The following is an 18,830-nucleotide window of genomic DNA, read 5'->3' as shown; positions in this document are numbered from 1 at the left end:
CATTGAAGAAATAAGAAAAATAGGCTTTGGCAAGCTATGCATTCTAAGAGAGGATATTATCGTAGTGCAGTAGTCTTTCATGAAAACCCTGTTGGCTCGAATGCTTTTATGGGTACATAGTACGAAGCACTCTTTAGTGCAGTACCTTGCGTGTTCCAGTGAACCTTCTACGCAATACCACCGTGTGGCAGTTTCACGCAATAGGATGTTTCTGTGTAACATTTCTTCCAGGAATCATTCAGAATGCACCAGTACCATGAAAAATTCTAAAAACATAAACTTTACTGCGCTATCAAATTTTCTGAAGTTATAACTGCTCACGAAAGGGCAAGAAAATTATAAAAATGTATCCATCAAACAGTGCCAAATGTATTTGTGCAAACTGCCGGGGGTGGGGGAATCTTCCCGTGCAATTAGAGCTATTTAATCATGAAAGTATACACTAATCTTATACTTAAAAAATATATAATGACAAGAATTTTAATTTTCACACGCCAAAGAATAAAAAAAAAAAATCTTTGCATAAAGGAAGGAGGACAGGCTACTACAATGAACAGATTTTTTCAAAGGCTAACAACCATTGTTATTTATTGAGATAGCATCCCCACTAAACTGTGCATCTTGCAGTAAAAGAATTTGTAATTTTCGGAGAGAATTTTTCCCTTCGTCTCCATTTTGTTTGTCTTTTATAGAACAAAGAAAGAGAGCAACAATAAAAGGGGTAAAAAAAAAAAGTCAGGCCCTAAAGCAAATGTCAATGCCCGTGACATGGCATGAAGTTATTGTAAAGTCTTTTGTCACTGCGTTGGGTATATTGCTGTAGAGAAAGAGAAGTTGCTCTCCTGCGCTTTTTTCCCCATCTCTCTCACTACTACTCGCTGCTAGTATGCAGAAGGCTGGGTACCAAATAAAAGAGGAATTTTTATTTAATAAAACGCGAAAGAGATTTCTTCTATAGATTGAAGATTTGTTTTTTAAAAGGATTAAAATGAAGCTGTGTACTAGCAAGACATTTTAAATTTGCATAAATAGCACGTAGTGATAATCTTATTGTTAAGTTTTTGTGGTGGATAGTTGAAAACTTCCATAATAGAAATGTCGATGAAAGATATTTGGAAATTAGTAATTATTTGACTTGGAAATGAGGCCAGTGGAAACAGATCACCGCAGTACTAGACTGCTTTTCAAGAACACAAGCATTGTTATTGAAAAAATAATGTATTGATGTTCTTAGCATTTTCTACAATATACGAGTAATTCGTAAAGTGGACCCATGCGAATTACCTTTCTTTACGTTATACATAAAATTACCTCCATTATTAGGAACATTTAATCTCCTACAACAGCCATTGTCCGTGTGGAATACACCTGTATTCGATACCCGTCAGAATGAGAGGAACTTTGAGCTCTTTTGATATTGTGAAGAGCTACCCAGTCTTCAGGGAAGGTTGCGTGGCTTTTTAATCCGCAATCCTGTTTGTTTTACATATTTGAAAGATGAAAATTCAAAACTCATGAGAGGAATAATCTGGTAAGTCTATTTTTTACAGAATGGTAATAGCATCTCAGAGATAGTGCACAAAGAACATTAGAGCTAACAAAGATTGAAATTCCCTGTCATATTAGCTTTCTTCTTTATTTTCTAAATTTATTTGAAGATTCTCCCCCGCATGGGAGAAAGAAGAGACATGCTGCCCATTTGAGTCTGACATTTCAGACTCGCTCCACCCAGAATAATGGGTGGGCAAGATTAATTATAAATTTTTTCTTTGATATATGAGATGCCTGCAATAAATCGGCTGAGCATGTCTCTCGCATTATTACATAAGATGTTTCTTGTAAATCCGATAAATCTCTTCATCAGTACTACAATAAAACAAAGAATTTTAAACATTAATACGTACACAAGATCCAAGAAAGATAACGAAACAAACAAACAGTTCTTTTATTGATTCACGTATTGATTTCTTTAGCTTAAAAATTAATGTAATTCATAATATTGTATTTGTAGAATGTATTATATCCTGCGCATGCTCACTTCCACCTTATATGTATGACAAGGCAAGTGAGCTGCTGAATAATCTTATTCACAATACTTCATGCAGTTTACGTAGATGTTTCTAAGAATTATAAGAATCGCTCTGTGTGGATGTTTGGAACTTCATAAAGTATCATTGAGAGAAATTCAAAAGAACTGTGATGTCACGTAGATCTTCAAAGATAATCTAACATTTTAATTACCTTTCCTAAGTGGTAATAACAGCTGCTACTTGTACCACTATTTGGGGTTATTAAAAGACACCATGCGGCTCTGATGAGATTACGGTCAGCTTCAAACTCGCCATTTGTCATCAAGGAAGCATAGAAGGGGTATTAAACTGGCCAATGTACCAACAATAAATTCAGCGGGTACATCTAATTAACCACTTTAACTTCATGCAAGCTACTAATGACACTAAAAGCGGGAGTCAGTTGTTAGATCAGATAATTAAAACACTCCGAATTTGAACTGGTAAGCCCCACTTCTGTTAGAAGGTAGTGGATATTTATTTGAAAACTTTTTTATCTTAATTTCCTTCATAAATGCATTAAAATCGATTTAATTGTAGTATTTTAAAACTATCTTTGAAATTTCTGAAGTTATTTTTTTCAACTTGAATGGTAAAAATGTAATTGTCGCTTTGAAAAAAAAAAGAATGTTTAAAAAGTCTTATTTTTAGAAAACTAATTTTATATCAAAAAGAAAAAACTCTTATTCTAGAACCTACTTTTATTTATAATAAAATCTAAGATAGAGTAATATTTAAATTTGAAATATTTATTTGTACACTTTTTAATGCTTTTCATAATTATTTTTAAATAATCAGATTAGTAAAATAATTCGCCGTTAGGGGGCAGTAGCACAGCACTTCAGTGGTGTTGAAATTAATACAATATCAAAATCAAAAACAAGAGGAGACCCTAAAAAACGTAATATCCAGACTATTGTTGATGGAGATCTTCAAAAACTTCTTTCTATTGGATGGTGCAAATGCACCTGCTGTTTTAGTGCCATCAATTTCCAACCTCTATCACTCCACCTTTCTCTTGTACCATTGCCATAACAAGTCCGAGTTTTCCTAACAATCTCGATCTGTTACGTTGGCTTTGTGTCAAATCCAAACAGGTTTTCAATTGTGCATATCTTGATAACTGTTTAGAATTACAGCTCCTGCTACACTTAAACCATAGTATACATTACAGTAGAAATTTAAATATACTTGAAGTATTTCTTAAAAATAGTGATGGAGTTTTCTGAGAGTTATTGAATACTCCGATGACGTCATATACACGGCTTCATTAATTAAAGGAAAAAAAAAGCTGAGTTTATTTGGATTGCTAAAATGAAGCTTGGAATACATAAAAGAAACAAATAAGAAACCATATTTAAAAACAACGTAAACATGCTTATTGAGTAAAAGAAAAAAAAAACCTTATTGGATGTCAGAAATGGGTTTTGTTATTTGAATACGTAAGTGCTTCCATTCCAAAGTCAATATTGTCCTCCGAGAGTTTCCACCACAATTTCTTACCGTTAGAATTTCCTACTAAAGAAAACTGCATCATCTGAATAAGTATTATGTTAGACTTTAAAATGAATCTTGCCTTTTTATCGGAATCATGGTATTGAAGCATGGAAAACGCAGACTGGTCCAATCTTTTCTTGTATACAAACGCCATATAATCCCTTATAAATGAACGTGACAGCTTTTTTTGGATCCCCTTAACGGTTTACAGGTATTGAAATACGTCTAAACCCTCACCTTATAAATAGAACATTTTTGTAGAACGTATCCTGTGTAAATATCTAAAAGCGAATAACCTGACTGGCCTTCCTCCAACCGAATATCTGAACCCTGAACAGAGGAATTTAAACTACTGCCGCTGCTGTAACAATAACTAGGTCGCTACGCTTCAGTACCTTTCAGTGGGAGTAACGGAGCACTACCACAGAATGAAGAAAGTTTGTACCTACCTTGGGAAAACTACTTTGCAGAGAAGCAGACGCATGAGAGCTGTCAATCCAACCGTCAAAGGCCCCCTTAGAAAGGCACTTGAACTGCTTCTAGAGGCGACCAGTTCTCTCCAACACGCGCACGCACACACACACGAGCGACGGCTTTTACAGACAGCGTGTCATGAGCGCTACGTTATCCATTGACTTCCACCCCTCTTCCCAGGGTTATCTCGCTTTTCCAACGGCCATTCGATTGGGGCACAGACCCACGTGCGACGTGACCATTTTATACGCGCTTTATGACGTAAGTAGTTCTTGCATATTTGAATCGGCTGTCTGTGTCGTCGCCGCCGACTCTCGGAAGTAATTCTCCACGGCCGAGGTCAAAGGTAAATATCGTATTTCGAGCATCGTACACCGGGAGGTTTCGGGGGGGTTTAGGTCTTGGTGGTGTTACGTTCCGGAGAGAGAGAGAGAGATCGAGAGCGAGTTATCTGCATGCACGTGCACCGTCGGGGAGTGCCGCCTCTGGCCGACTGATTACTTAGGTAAGGGTGGGCTGCGTTTAAAGCGGAAATGCGTGACACTGATGTATAGCGACGGCGAGTTTCACAAGTAAATGAAGTGCCGGTATGAAGGACTGAGGCTGTTCTCGTGCATGCGCTTAAAAAATAAACAAATATCCTTTTCGAGGCACTTGTTTATAAGCTGGAACCTCTGGCATCTTTCGGATAGTGATGAAATGTCCAAGTAGTAACAGGTGAACGTCACTTGTAGCGGTGAGACTGCTTAGGATCGTTAAACGGATGCTACTGACGTGTTTGGAAATACTGGAGGGAAATGTTTTTCGCTCAACTGACATCCATTTACGCTGCTTGGAACTAGCTGGCAAGTTTTTGTTTGCGTGCATGGTTGGTATTGAAGGGGTAGAGAGGACACGCAGATTTGCTCGAATTCAGATTGTATCTTTTTAATCGGTAACTTTTCTTAAATAATGGTTTGGGAGGAGAGCTGTGGATAGTTACCGTATTTATTCCCTTAAACTTTGCGAACTTTAGAATAAATCTCTGCACTTTTATTATTATTTATTTTTGAGGGTTATTTTCATCCTTCTTGAAGTGGGTGACAGAGTTATCCTGGTGATTATTGAATCCCAGTTGTCGACAAAATCTTCTGTCACCAATCACAGGTAAGATCAGAAATCTTCATCAATGGATATATTAATATCCATCGATAATAATATTATTGATACTATCAAATAAAAGTGTTTAACATGACATGGACACGTAAAACATATGCAAGAAACCAGATATCCAAAGTCTATCCTAGAATGGATACCTCCAGGAAAAAGGAGAAGAGGAAGACCTAGGAGGATATGAATGGATGGAGTACGGTAGTGCGTGACAGCCCGAGGTTTAACTGACCAAGACACCTTGAACCACACATTGTAAATGGAAACACTCCACTTGAAGAAGAAGATATATTAATAACCGGGCATATCACTGGCATAACAGACTGTCTGTATTTATGAACCCAGAACGTGGAAAAGATGCTTTATGAAATCTTCAAAAGCAACTGCACAATGCTAATCACATTACTGTAACTAGCAAGTGACGTCACCTACGCCCTCACAGATACCGTTTGGATATCATCAGCTTAATACTCAATTTTTATAAATCAGTATTCCAGACAGCGCTCATTCATACATATAAAAATAGAAAACTATTGTCAATAATTAATCCTTTAATTAATCCAAGGGTTTAGAGAGTTTTAGGGATCATGTAGCCTATTTTTCTACTATTGAAAAGAACGGATATATTTGAATAACTAAGACACTTTAAGAAAGAGCAGAACACTTAAACGCTGATGGAAGAAAATTCACTGGTGAAAAATAGCGTTCATAACCAAACCGGTTCAACACGTCATCGAAGCGTGCCCTGTTTTTGAAGTGGTGATATTTATTATTTTTAAAACAATTTTCTAAGAGAAATGACAGATCATCAACTATGTAGCAGATTAGCAGCTGGATATCATGCGGAAGGAGATTATTTCTTATTAAGGCGCTTGAGGTGCACAAGTAACTCTTTGTTATTTATTGGGGTGTCCTCTATTCCTCCTAAACAGGATTGCAGTACAGCCGGGATCAGATTAATCGCTAATATCCATCGTGCGAGGAAAACAACACTGACGATGTCATTAGAAGCGGAGAACACAGTAATTTTCTCTGAGCGGCTCTTGGCGAAAAGGGGTCATTTTAGAAACAGCATTACCATTGCCAGAAGAAAGGAGGTGGAAGGCAAAATGTGTGTTTAGTAGGTATCGATTATTAGCACTGCTCACCAATGATAGATCTTCCGGAAAAAGTAATAATCCAAGTTTCTAAACATTGCGGAAGTTCAAATTTCTCGCTTTTATTTATTTACATTTTTTATACAGTAATAAGGGTAGACGCTTGATTTACTTTATTAGTGACAAAGGAAACAAAATGCATTTTAAGGAGCTTCTTTCGCACTGTGACTGAGTTAGTGGGTTCTGGGAAAGATTGAATGTAATAAACTACTGAAAAATACAATTCAGGCTAAGAAAGACCCATTGCAAACAAGCCAGCCACTTCTTTCTGTAAAACATCGAAAGATTTTATTGGAACGGTGCCACCAAAGCCAATACTGGATTATGGAACAGGAGCAAAAGAGCATGCGGTCTCGATTTACACTTTCTGGGCCAATGGCAGATTGAATGTGAAGTGTGATCCTTGTGAAATCGTGCATCCAAACTGCCTCGCTTCCACCACTCAAGAGTCCAGAGATGGTATCATGGTATGGAGTGCATTCAGTTGGCACGGTCTGTTTCCGCTCATACCGGTAGAAGGTCGTGTTACATCCAATGAATATCCCTCTGTTGTATCGGACATACTTCACCTTACAATGCTTCATTTTTATCCAGATTATGATGGATTTTTTTCAAGACGGCAACGCGCAAATTTATATTTGAATAGTTCGAGTAACATTCCCAAGATTTCCAACGTCTGCCCTGTCCGCCTAATTCTTGAGATCTGAATCTAATTGAGAATTTATGGGATATGATGGAAAAAGGCATTTTGGTTTCGCAGTTGTCTATCGACCACAATACAGCAGCTGACAAATATCCGATGGAAGAATAATGAAATCTGCAGCTAGCTTCCCTCAGACATCTTATGATCCCACTTGAATAAAAGTTTCTAATTTTTTGACCAGTGAGTGTATAATGTCTATTTTTAAAAGGTTTCAGTCATTTCATTTAACAAATGACAGATTTATTCATATACCTTTTTATTAGTTAAAGTTTATGGCTAGAATATTGTAATTTGTTAATTCTAATCAGATAGTTTTCGCTCATTCATTAATTAGTAACCATAAATCAGCATAGATAAGTACACTAAAGATTCATGATTAAGAAGTATTGTTAGTTAATGAACATTTGCTTTAATTAACTATTTACTGTAATAGGAAAGAGGTCACCTCATCAAACTCCAAGGTCTAATTTGAAATGAAGAAAACTATGCTCTTTAATTAAGCTGAAAAACATCCTTATTAGATGGATGGCCACAGGCCTAATTAAATAGTATTAGGTTGCATTCAGCCACACGATCAAAGAAGAATTATTAATCAAACTTACCTGTTAATAAATAATAACTCTCATAACATAATTGAATTTATTTCTCATGACTCAGGTTCTGTATTTAAATTACAAAAATTTTTGTACCGGAAATCCTCCTGAAAATACACTGTGTGGAGCAAACAAATGGACGTTTAGCATCCAATCAGCCGATGCTATTTTGTCATTGCAGATTAACGATTCTTCTCTTTGCTCTTTTGTTATTTTTCTATCTGTTGTTTTTGGTGATTAACTTACAAAGAGGTTGTTTTTCTGAGCGTTGTGTTCGTGTTTCACTACAGAATCTAAGAAGAAAAGTAGTAAAACGAAATGAGACCTGTATTTCCCTGTCAGTCATCAATCTTAAGGGAGGACATGCGGCACTGTCAAACATGTTGCAACACAGTCATCTGTGTTGTTCTATGTTGGGTTTCTGATCAAAGAAACAACTTGCAAACATCAAATATCCACAATCAATAACGATTGAATTTTTTTTAGTATTCTAGCTAGGGATTGCGAAGGATATTCGCTACACAACTTTTGCGTGCGACTATCTGATTTTTCCTCGTAAAAAAGTTGCATATCTCTGGGCGAAACGAGGCTATTCAGCCAAGAACGCGTGCCTCTATTCTTCAGAATTGTGTGTCTAATAAAGCTGTCTTTCCATGCCCATCTGTCTTACTTTCCTCGAGCAGTTTCTTCGTGTTCGAATGCAAATACTGGCTTCGTGTTTCTTGCATTGCGTTCGTTTAATTTTCTTAAGATACGGACGACGTGTGTTTCATTTTAAGAAACTAAATTACTCTGCCGCGTCTTAACACGGTGCGTATCTATTACTGCCTTTTAAGAATTGTTCATTCCTTCTGGGAAAGGATGAAAACGAAAAGAAAAGATGTCACTTTTCTAGACGAGATGTTGCGTGTTAATGCGCAATAAGAAAAGACTAGAATCTTATTCGGACAAAAACATAAGGAGTGTGCCGGAAATGTTTTAGTTTTTTTTTTTTTTTGCGATCCCGCGTTCTTTTAATCTCAAGGTTAACAAGTTAGTTACTGTTTGCAGTGCACTGGATTTTTATTTTTTAAATTAATTAAATATTCGCTCAACGTTTTTTAATCAAGAAGGTGTGAAATGCAACAAGTACTTCAGGTTCTGTGATTAAAAAAAAATATTAAACAATCGTAGTATACTGTGATCAGCGCTTTCGTAATGCAGTTTACTTATTTATCCCTGGATTTTAGAAAAATTAACGCGAATTTTGCTGTGTTTAATATAATATGCAAATAGTAATAATTCGTGGTTCATTAGTAAAGCGATAACAAAAAATACCAAAATGGAATAACTTTTATGCGAGAGCAAAACATCCAGAACATTTCGTTTCTGCGCATCAGCACGGCAACAGTCATAATATCCAGTGTTTCAGCTACAATACATCATGTGGGTAGTATATGTGATGTGTATGAAGAAAAAAAAAGAAGAAATAATAACAAATGCTGGATGTCTATTGATGAAATTTGGGATGGCTCGTCAAATCTTTCTAGCAGAGCTAAATACAAAATTGCATGAAAATTCATCGATTGGAAGTCAGGTTATTACATGCGGACGGACATTGTGAATCGGATTAATCATTGTATTCTTGTCAGAATGATTAGTTGACAACTCCTCTGAATTATACGGCGTGTCGAAGTATAAAATTTGTATAAGAGATAGATTGGAAGTCTTATTTTGAATAACTTATTGAATTTCGTTTTCCACTCGTATTAATCCCTCTTTTTTTTTATATTTCTTCTTATATTATCCACATTAAAATGCTCAACACATATATAGACTTTTTTTTTTATATATTCCTTCTAAAGGTTACGATGCGAATTCCAGAAGGTGTGCGTGATGCCCAATAATCTTCCATCTCATGTTAAGACTTATTAGTATTTTTCTTAGCTAAAAGGGCTTCCTTTGATATTAAGGTAGATCAAGAGGATATCACTGTGGATCCAATCTGAGTACGTTGTCACCTGATTATAAAACGTCCTTATCATCGTGGCGTGACTCACCCTTCATCAGGGGAGTTTTAAGAATAAGAATTAGCTTATCGTCCAAGTAGCTTATTATGGATTTATAATGACTAGCAAAAGCTAAATATAGATTGGGTGGGTAGCACGACGTTTCTTTTCTAAGGTCACTAATAATTGTTCTCTGAAACATCGCTGTTTGTTAGAAGACATTATAACATAATTATTTCTCTTTATTTTTCTCATCTTTGACGATCGCCTCCTCATCCATGTCCATCAGCTCCCATAAAGCGGCAAATACTCTGTTTTCAAGGGGGGGGGGGGCGTTCCAGCCCTAAGTGGCAGCCTAGTCGGCACGATGCATCGTTCGCTTAGGGGTATCCGCATACTTTTGGTCATATAGTGTATGTTAATTTATCTGTTCTGCTTATACTACTCATTTTGTCGAAGTGGCTGCAACTTCGTCCAAAAATCTGACTTTTCTAGTCAGATTTTTGGACGAAGTTCCAGCCACCAAAGGATTGCTCCAGCAATCCTTTTCTAGGATTGTTGGGGCAATTACTTTAATTGGAAATAAGAAACTCATAGCTGCAGAAGAATAGCTTATTTTTGTATCTACTGACACAAGACAAAGATGGAAAGAGAATTGCTTCTAATAATACCGGATGTCTTCCCTAATAAGCGAAGAAACTGGAGATAAAACAATATTTAAATAGAAAAGACATCGGATCGAGCTTAATAAAATAAACAGTGTCTCAATGGAATGAGAAATGTAGAGGAACACACTTGATACATCGAGTAGAGACAAAATTGGGCATTATTTTTTTTATCCAACCTCCGAAAATTAATAAAACCGAAACAGAGCCACATCCGAATTTTGATCAATCATGAAAAGAAAAAGAAGAAATGTTTCAATAAATTGGAAATATACATCAAATCATGGAAGGTTTTAAAAATAAACCTGATGTTCGAAGAAATGCTCAAAACATGTTAAAGAAACGAAGTGGAGAGAGGAAGATAATTTGCATATTATGCAAAGAAGGGAGGACAATAGGTTTAAGAGAAGTATCGTGTTCAGATAAAATGGAATTATTGAATACAGTGATGGACGACAACAGTATATTCGCCTTATGTTAATCCATAAAAAATGCATGGCATTTCGAAATAATAAAATAATGCACGAAGGCTTAGTGGAAGAAGTACTTTGGTAATGAAAAATTGAAACATAACGTGGGTGTTCAGTTGGTTTGGGGAAATTTTATGAAAACAGTATAAACGGATCGGGGGTAGACAGAATGTTTAAGGCAAAGCCTTCCCCCTTTTATCATATTCGCAGTTTTGATGGAAGATAATGGCTATAATGGATGCGAAAAAGAGATTACAGAACGTTTTGTATTAGTTTGTTTTATAAAATGATTTCTGATGAGGAGCGGAAGGGTTCAATTGTACGTAATCCTTTAGAGGTTTTCGATGAAAAAGAGAAATACCACTCAATAAGCCTGCAATTCTTGCTCCCCATCTGCTGGAGACGTTTATGTTAATGATGACAATTTGTAGACCTTAATGTAGTGTGTATAAATACGTCGCACTGAAAATACCACAAATGGTGTCCCAAAATACCAACAAAAATCTCAGGAGGAATGTACGTTTATCACTCTGAATACTAATTTTAAGGCGATCTTTTTATATGGAACGTGTGCACCCAAACATTAACTTTTAAAGGGGATTATTTCTGTGGATCCATAAATGAACACTAAAATTCGCTACGATGATAAATCCTGGAGAGATTTCTGTTCATAAACATGAATATTCTAAATCTTTATTTAGGCATCTTGCGAGACGTAAGTTTTAACCAAATAGCTAACGTAATAGATAATGGTTATACTTTCTGTGTGTTCGTGCCTGGAAAGCGTTCTTCAAGCAGATGCGCGGCAACAGATTGTTAAGTTGCAGTTGTTGCAAAGCATTACCCGTCATGGTGAAATGATCTTGAAGATTTTAAGTCACGCACTTAATTAGAATACCTTAGTGGATATGCTCGAAGCTAAATGAACACTTCGATCCATTAAACTGGGGATAACTTCAACGTATGGGGAAGGGGAAGAAATAGTAGGGTGGCAAATGAAAAGTATATTTGTGTGTGTGTATTGGTTTGAGCACGTGCAATACAGAGATTTTAGGCTTCGGTCTGATATCTGAAAATTGATCCTCACTAAAGTTGTATAGAACACAGTTTAATACAGAAATACGAGGTTATAAACAGTAATGAATTTGTGGATTATCGCTTGTCCTTACGAAAGGTTTATGGTTATTCAGAGAAATCTCGAGGAAAAAAAAAAAAAACCCTTATTTACCCACCATAATAGTAAATGCTGTAATGTTCTTCAAATAGCTATTGCTGCCACAATGAAACTCCCAGTGTGTAAATATCTCTCTGTTTGATGACAGCAATTCTATGTTGCCATGGTTACCTCTGTGTATATCGCTGACCAGCGGGTTATGTGCTAAACGTTGTATAATATGCGCATTTAACGTTTTCTCTGATAATTCGGCTCGGACTCTGTCTGCAATATGTGAATCCACTGGGAATTAAACAACTCCACGAGAAATTAAACAACTGGCTTGATTTTCCCGAATTATTATTGAATATAATACTTTTTTTGGCTAGATAAACGTATACCCTCGACTTAAATAGGGATATCTATTTCCATAAATCGAGAACCGGAGAAAACTCGCGATAATATTTATTGACATAATCGAGAACCCCCAGGACACTTGGGATAATATTTATTTTCATAATTGAGAACCGGAGTAAAGTCGGGATAATATTTATTTCCATAGTTGAGAACCCATAAATAGGAATATTGTAATTAATTAAATCTTCTTTTCCAACTTAAGACATCTTAGATTCATCAGGTTTCATTCTGATTCTTATTTCACTCTTCGAGGGAAGGGTGAATATAAAAGAAGGCATTCTTCAGCTACAATTTTCCAATTTATTACACAGAAAAGGAAAGTTATGTCCACGTTTGATACGAACGATTTTAATATATCAATCGAAGTTTATAATTTCGTTCAAAATCTCTTGCGTCCTCCAGAGATATTGATAAGGCTATCAAAGGAACTCACAAGACACTTAAGCGATAACGGAAGTTTTAACATCAAATATTTGTAGCAATAAACGTATCTGTATCCAAGATGTGTTATTAAGCGATACACCACAGGTTACTGCAAATTTTAATATGCAGTTGAACCTTAACAGAGAGTTCATGTCACGGGTGTACGTACTTATCAGACGCGCGGATAAGAAGGGAATTCCAAGCATTCATTGGTGCAGTTAGAAGTTAGTATTGAATGAGAAGCACTGAACAGAATTTCGGCATTCCATCTTCATAGTTATTTAAGGATTAAATTTGATGAGCGAATTCAGAAAGGAAATTTCCATATTTCATCTGAAGAAGTAATTGACAGCTATACGCAGCGTTGTGTGCATTTTATGCCTCAACATTATTCCAGAATGAAATTATGTAATATAAATGTACTATGATTGCATAAATATCGAATAAATCTGATTAGAATAGGTGCTTATGTAATTGGTCTTTGTGGGGAAGGGGGACCATTCTCGCTTGGACATAAATTAATTTAATTTTTGTTATAACTTATAATATTGACCCACTTGAAATTAAGCAGACGTTAATTTTTCACGTCTGCTGAAAAGACGTTGAGCAGACGTTTTCGCTTTATAACAATTATACGCGTTAATTGTAATGCCCTATCTATCGCTGTCTGGATGCACGTGCCTGTCTGTTGTCATGGTTCGTGTGCAGCTTTGAACGCCTCCATTTTTCGACGGAACCCTGGCGCATTCGCATCGACAGTTCACTGATCGAGCTTTCAATACAGATTCGTAAACAGGCAGCGATTCGACTTAGGACCACAAAGCGATTTCGGTTAAGACCATCAAAATGTCCATAATGCCGTTCGGAAGAGAAGGTGCTCACATAGAACAGACTCTTGAGATTGGTGACAGCACACGGATGGACTGACAGGAAATGGAATGGGAAAATAAACCGAGTATTAAAGGAATTTTAGACGAACGAGAAGATTGCACGAGACGGCGAACGACTCACGTAAACATAATGCACAGACTCTCTGAACAATTGATTCGATAAATCCAGCGAAGGATCAAAAAACAGACGATGAGACTAGCTGATGTAGAATAAAAAGGAGGCAGTCCATACATAAAACATGAGGAGTGGAGGCTACAATAGCGTAATTGTACTTAATTTACGTTGAAATTGTCTATTTAGAGTTCGCGATAGCGTACGTCATTGTATATCAAAACGTTTTTAAGATTCTTTTGTAACCTTTGTCAGGTGACCCGAAGTGTATCGATGTAATTCCAACAACTTTTCTGAGTGTGAAAAATAATGGTTTATTCAGAAAACTGTTAGCAGCTTGTTTCTAGTTATATAAAATGGAAATGTCAAATAACACGATTGAAAGAGTTGTATGACAGCTATGAAATGTTGGATAAATGCCAAAAAATGAATTCCTAAACAATGTGTGACGCAATAATACGGATAACAATTACTACTGAATCAACAACTCTCAAACAATGAATTCCTAAACAATGTGTGACGCAATAATACGGATAACAATCACCACTGAATCAACAACTCTCTAACAATGAATTCCTAAACGTAATAATGACGCAATAATATGGATAACAATCACTACTGAATCAACAACTCTCTAACAATGAATTCCTAAACAATGTGTGACGCAATAATATGGATAACAATCACTACTGAATCAACAACTCACTAACAAAGAATTTCTCAACAACGTGTAATACAATGTGTGGCGCAACGATGAATTCTCAACAATGTGTGATGCAATAATATGGATAACAAGAGACATATTTATTGTAGCTTACGCTGTCATTCACGTGCATTTCGTCGATTAAAATATCGCGCGTAAAGAAATTAGAATTTAATTTTTTTGTGCACGAGTAATCAGATGACTGCTAAATGGATTATGAGTTCGTTGCAATCTACTCATTTTTTTTCTTCTTTTTTTTTTTAATATTATATATATCAGAAGGTCGCTAGCAGCTTTTGGAATGTGCGTTTAAAGGAATATTTTCTAAGATGGGTTTGCGCTATAAAATACATATTTCCCTAGAAATTTTCCATTCCACTTTTCTCGGTTATATCTTATTTAAGACAAATGACTTCTAATATGTTAAACGAGGAGATGAAATTCCTCCATTAGTGAAGATTACCGTTCGCTGTCTGCCGTGCGCCAATCATTAAATGAAGTGAGTTGAACGTCGGCCATGAAGTTGCACACAGAATGAGCCTGTTGCATCGTTATATTAGGGACCAGACAGTGCGGCGCCTCTCCTACAGTGCAGGCAATGGGTGTATTAAGCTCTGTATTTGTTGACAGTGATTGTTTGATGGAAGATTACGCAACATGGCTTTTGATTACTGCCCAACCAAATCTGGAAAATAAAGCCACGATCCACGCATGAAACAAAAGTAAAGCATAAAGAGAAAAGCCACCATCAAAAGGGGAGAAAGATCTGTATTTAATCGATAAAATGAACGATTCGATGTTAATAGGCCTGTATAATATGCATCAAAACCCTCTACACTTTGGTTGCAGACACCTTCAGTGATTTTTGAGATCCAGGTGTGATATCAAGCGGAAAATTCATATATTTAACCTTGGATTCACTTCATTTATATTGCACACACACACACCAAGAAAAAGTCAACATTTGTGGAGAAGGAGCTTTCAAAGTCTGTGGGCAACCCTGCTACCACCGTGGCAGTGTATACCAAATTTCTCACCCATTAACTTTCCCTTTGCTCTTTTCTCCGTTTCCCCCCTTGCTTCCTGTTCCACAAACAACCGGAGCTGATGTATCTGCAAATATCTTCGTACTGTGTTTACACTGGAGTGTTATTAGGCACGTGGAAGTGTGGGAACAAGCATTGATCTGTCTCCTGCCTCATCAACACAATCTACCAGATGCGGTTGGAGGTGGATAAAGAAGTCTTTCAAGAGAAGAAGACAGAGTGGAAGCATATATGGGGGGGGGATGAGGGTGGCAAAGATGGGGACAAATCGAATTTCATCGCCGTCAGATGCATGGAAGTGTAATGGCGTAGTGATGTTTCATAGGAAAAGCAGGCCTAGTGTAAACTCCGAGGCTTTATGCTTAGTAAATACAATGCGCGGAACTTCCGTGTTCAGTTCTGGGTCACACGATACGCGTGCTACATAAAAGAAGTATGCTTTTAGTCAGAGGGGAGGAGTTTGTGAATGATGTTGAAAGAATCTTGTTTTGGTGATATAACCAGGAAATAATGGCATAGCAGGGTCTGTGAAATGCATTAGCACAATATGAATGCTCAAAGCATTCTTATTAAATCCTCTGATTATTATTTAACCTAAATTAAAAAAAAAAAAAAAAAAAATATATATATATATATATATATATATATATATATATATATATATATATACGGTGTATATATACATGGTCGTGTTTCCTTAATAATCCTTAATAAATGTTTCCTTAATAAATGTTACTATTTTATCATAAAAAGATCATAAATTTAATTATTTTGACGATAATTCAGAAAGAATAGCCCAAAATACACTTTGTATCGCAAAAAGAAGTCTTAAAAATTATTCTTCCTGTAAAATACCAGGTTCTATGAAAAAGAAGCTAGATATTTAAGGGAATATTCCTACTTAAAAGTCAATGGCAAGTCCACTTCATTGACTCAGTAGATAAATAAAAACCTGCATTATATAAATTGAATTGCTTTCGAAAGAATAATTTTTGGCTATAAATATGATATAACGTTTAAAGTTGGCTTATAATGTTTTATCTCAGTGAAGATAAGTCTTGTGTGCTTAATATTTTTTGATCTTTGATAGTCTTTTTTTTTTTTAATCTTTGATAGTCTTTAATTATCTTTTTTTAATTTTTAAACAGTTTTATTTTTAAAAGTTAATAATTACACCTAGTTTTATCCTATATAAATGGAAAACAAATAAGATTCTTCGCATTAAATATATTTTTCAATATGTACAATTCTTAGCACTAGTTAAATTCCGGTTAAGCCAATTAAATTCAAAATTTTGTAGCAAGATTGGCCAAATTAAATAAAAACGAAAAGGAACAGAGCACAAAATGCCAAATGTTTCCCTTTGTGGAACTTCGTAGCATTCATTGCGAAATCATTAAGACAGAAAAATGAAGATAATTCTGTCCTTTTCATTGCTTTTTCCAACGTCCCTGAGTACTCTAGCGATGAGAATCTTCGAAGATATCTTAATCCATGTATGGACTTTGCATTATTCAGCAGCAAATGTCTCTTATATGCAAAAGTTTTTCCATAGAAGGATTTATCATAAAAGACTGTGTACAGAAAGCCGAGAACCTATTGATGATACAATTGGGAAAAATCAAGAAATAGGAGGCCCTAACACAAAGGGACATATCGGAACATAGAGTTAAGAAGTGTGCAATGGGAACACCGTTTATCTTTCCACGGTTGGGTCGTGTTCGCTACAAGTATAGATTCTTTAAATCAATAGACGAACTCAGTTTCCTTCGGTTACGCTTCAAAGACATATACAATCTTGTTCTTTCTCTTACTCCGTAGCTGAGTTTCTCCGATATCAGGAATGCAATCACCCAATTGATTTTCCTTTACGGACATACGGAGAGACCGGGCCATTTAATAATGAACTTGTTCCTACGTGTTATACTTCAACAGAATTCGTTCTTGAAGGATTGTGCGAGTTTAAAATGTTTGTAGATTTTTCCTCTTCTGTCTAGTTAAGAAATACAGCAGCCAGAATGTAGGCAATTTTAATTATCGCAGTAATTATAATTAACTGCAGTTGGTAGTTCCGTTATGCGGGTTCTCGTGGTATTAAAACAAAGCAAAAGTGAATCTTATTGTGTGAGGCACGAATGGGGTTTAAATTAACGTCAGGGTACTCTGGTCTTGTCTTTCGATGTACCGTTGTGTATTTTATGATAAATTAATGGTAAATTCTGGGGGAAAAAAAGTGGGATTTGGCTACTTATGACTGGTCGTCTACTCGGGGTCAAGTCTTCTATATATGAGTGTCCTGGGGAGACTTTTGAAGGTATACGTTCAGATGCCAAGGAGGGAGTGTTGTGTTACACGGTGCGTTAATTGGCTAAGTTGAAAGGTGTAGGCTTCCGTTGTGGTGAGTCACTGAGCGCAGGGCAACCAGTCTTTGCATCTGCTACCAAAATTGGAAACAACCAAAGGACAGAGAAAGAATAAATCCAACGATAGAATGAGAAAGGTATGAAAGTAGAAGGAGAAACTAAGAGGAATGTAACTTAAGAGATAAAGGATGGGATTGCAGAGATGCAAAGCTACAAGAGATTGCCCCGATGAAGAAAAAAAATACTCCAGAAAGCGGTTACAAAAAAGTTTTTATCGACTTCAGTATTTTAAAAGGTTTTCAAAAACTGGATTTATAAATATCAACAAGTTTGAACATGTCCTGGTCTTAGCAATGATCTGATGATTAATTTTCACACAACTTTCCACGTACAGGGTCATCTAGGTTAGAAGTTTGATCGGTCTAGTTTTGTGACAAAATAATAAATGCTTTGTTGTCAGAAAGATGTCCACGAGGACACCTGAAATTACTGCGCGTGTTTAGGACGAGATTATTTGTAGCCCAAGGAGATCTGAGAATGTTAATGGGGCAGTAAGAACTCCCGTGGAGTCATGGAAACTCCATTGCATCATGAAAAATGCACGATGGAGGGGGGGCTGATATCTTTAAGAACTCAAAGCCGAAATCACAGCTGCTGTGCAGAACATCTCTGTAGAACACCCTTCAATTTTGGATGCACAAAGCAGGGATCACCCGAGGAATATGTTTTTGCTTGAATAATAAACTCCCACATCTTATTTGTTTAATGACACCAAACTTCCCAATGCCAGTTCAAGACATCGAAGGGGGGAAAAGAGGCATTCAAGGCTGTTGAAGCTTTCCTTAATGATCTTATACTTTTTATTGGAAGTAAATTTTTCATAAAGTCCGCTTACTAGTCCATACCATTCCATGTCACTTTCCTCTTGTTTTCTAGTACCACTTTCTAGAGATAGGTG

The 18,830-nt window shown here is 36.2% G+C and overlaps 1 protein-coding gene across 4 annotated transcripts in view; it reads right to left on the bottom strand.

The window, feature by feature from the left end:
• The window catches only part of LOC150088051 (uncharacterized), a 657,615-nt gene that overhangs the window by 310,780 nt on the left and 328,005 nt on the right, over positions 1 to 18,830 (bottom strand). Inside the window, exon 1 of one of the 4 annotated variants that reach the window (XM_090369317.1) lies at positions 4,016 to 4,504. The exons of the other annotated variants lie outside the window; for them this stretch is intronic. The gene's annotated coding sequence lies outside the window, so the exon portion shown is untranslated. Of the gene's footprint in view, positions 1 to 4,015; positions 4,505 to 18,830 lie in introns of those variants that run through there. 4 annotated transcript variants of the gene reach the window in all.

This window comes from Mastigoproctus giganteus, chromosome 3, assembly GCF_048544385.1.
Source record: "Mastigoproctus giganteus isolate SK-2022 chromosome 3, ASM4854438v1, whole genome shotgun sequence".
NCBI classification, from domain to species: Eukaryota; Metazoa; Arthropoda; class Arachnida; order Uropygi; family Thelyphonidae; genus Mastigoproctus; species Mastigoproctus giganteus.
The sequence above is the reverse complement of the archived record's forward strand: the minus strand, read 5'-3'. Positions and strand labels throughout refer to the sequence as shown.